The sequence below is a fragment of the Thunnus maccoyii genome, chromosome 16, assembly GCF_910596095.1.
Source record: "Thunnus maccoyii chromosome 16, fThuMac1.1, whole genome shotgun sequence".
NCBI lineage: Eukaryota > Metazoa > Chordata > Actinopteri > Scombriformes > Scombridae > Thunnus > Thunnus maccoyii.
The window spans coordinates 1,996,629-1,998,922 of NC_056548.1; the positions used below are offsets into that span (position 1 = coordinate 1,996,629).

Here is a 2,294-nt window from a genome sequence, read left to right on the forward strand (position 1 = left end):
GAGCAAAAAAAAAAAAAACTAAATAAAGAGGCAGAACTGAGCTCCATGTTTGCGTCTCCGAGGCTCAGCGACCAGGATCTGGAACAACAAGATGTACAAAGTGAGATCAGCAGGTGGGGTGAATGATTAGACTGATGGTTTTTAGTTTATTGTTGCTTTGAAAACTCTTCACAGTGTTCTCTGCACGTCAGTTTAAAACAGAGCCGGCTGTGTGTGAAGAAGGATGCGACTTTGACGCCACGTTTGTGTTTTCACTCATAAAACTCAACAGCAGCGGTCCAGGAGTTTAACACTCTTCTGTGTCCAAAAGGTTGGAGATACTCTCTGCTTCCCGAGGGCTCACGACTCTGTAAAATGCTCCCTTTAAAAAAATATTTTTCCTCAGTGCACTTAGTAAGAGTACAATGTTTCATCAGGTACAGAAACATCTGATAAAAATAAAGAAAAATACTTGGTAACATTTTATTTTACAGGTCTTTTAATTTTATATTAATTTCATGGATATTTTCAGAGTAATTTTCAGGTATTTAATGGTTAATTTGTAGCAGATTTTACAGAGATGGTGGTGCAATTTGGTACAAATTATAAGAAAAAAATTAAAAAAGTGTTACGCTGATTCAATTGGTAAGTGCCGTAGTTGATAAATTGCAAATCATTTTTATAAATTAGTTTTCAGTGTGTAGTTTTATGTGTCAAACAATATATTAGCATATTAGGTTGTTTCTTAAAAACTCTAAAATGACACATTTCCTGTATGCTACCAAATTACATAACGCTTACAAAGAAATGTCCAAAGAATGAACGGTTAAAGCAGCTACTTTTTTGGAAATTATTGAAAAAAACTCTACTGCTAATATATCATTTGACACGTAAAAGTACAAACTGAAACCTATGTATGTTTGTTAATAATTGTCTAGAGTCTACTTTATTAAGAATTATGTTTTTTTCTTATAATTTGTACCAAACTACAATAAAAATGTTCTAAAAATTAGCTATAAAATACCTTAAAATTACTCTGAAATTTTCCACAAAATTAATATAAAATTAAAGGACCTGTAGAATTAATCAAATATTTTTCAAAGGGAGCATTTCACAGTGCTGTGAGTCTTTTGAAAGCAGAAATTTACACAACATTTCTGTCATCTATACTGTCATGTTACAGTGTTTTAGAGTGACTGTGCTGAAACCTTCCGCTCTTGTTGTGTTATTTCTGACAGGCGTCTGTGGACTCCTGCAGTCACAAAGGAGGAAAACCGACTTCAAGTTGCACTTTGTAAGAAACAGACGAATAGAGGCTACTTGTCTTTTTTTTTTTTGCAAAAGCTGTAAACCAACCTGACAGGTTTCAACACAAGATAAAATTACTTACGAGACTTGTCACCTTTTGCAGCGCCACTTCCATCCTCTCCATGATCAACATATGTCAAAGGAAATGAAACATGAAAGCTGACAGTTCCTGCACCGCGGCTCGGCTGCAGGCGCTGACACTCGTCAATATTTACATAAAACTCACCGGGGGAAACAGCTAGCATGGAGGAGTGGGCGTCATTGTCACCCTGATATATTCACACACAATGATGACTGTGTGTGTGTGTGCGTGTTGGATTCACACAGGTTAAGGTTAGAAATTCTGTTTGCTGTAATTCAGAAACTTGCAGAACGTGCTGTTGTTGAGAGAGAATAATGACAGCGCTCACAAACACAACCTCCGAACACCAGACTGAACATGATGGAATCACAACAACATAATCTCTGCATAATTAAAATGACTGAAATCAACAACCTGTCAGTTTTTCATGTTGGAAAAGCAAAACATGGTGATGAACTGTGTGAGCCAGATTTCACTCACATAAGTAAAGATTCATTTATGAAGCACTTTTCAAAACAAACATTACAAACTGCGTCACTATGAAACATTTAGTACAAACAAACAAACAGGATAAAAAAAATAGGCAGGTTGTAAAAAATAGGCAATAAATGATAAGTGCAAAGCAAGAATCACCTTTGAAGTTCTTCTACATGTTACATGGTGTGCTGTTTCTGTGTTACGGGTGTATAAATAGTCAGTCGATGAGTAAAGTTTTAGTTCAGTAATCAGCGTAGTCGTCTAGTTGCGAAGTCTGCTGTACGAGATTTCTGTGTGATTAGGTGTGAGTGTGTATGTAAGTGTGGAAGAGCAAGTGGTAAGAAGTTTGTACTCCTGAATCGAACTTGCCAAGTCCGAACTAGCAAGTACACAAACCCAAACTTGGCGTAGTTGGTATTGAAGAAAGACTCAGAGATTCAGAGACTCA

General features: G+C 36.3%; 1 long non-coding RNA gene across 1 annotated transcript; it reads left to right on the forward strand.

The window, feature by feature from the left end:
- The first annotated feature begins 207 nt into the window (after nt 1-207).
- LOC121913936 lies at nt 208-1,707 on the forward strand. The gene is made up of 3 exons (XR_006100406.1): nt 208-310; nt 1,218-1,273; nt 1,391-1,707. It is a non-coding gene; the product is annotated as an uncharacterized LOC121913936 (long non-coding RNA).
- The last annotated feature ends 587 nt before the right edge of the window (nt 1,708-2,294 follow it).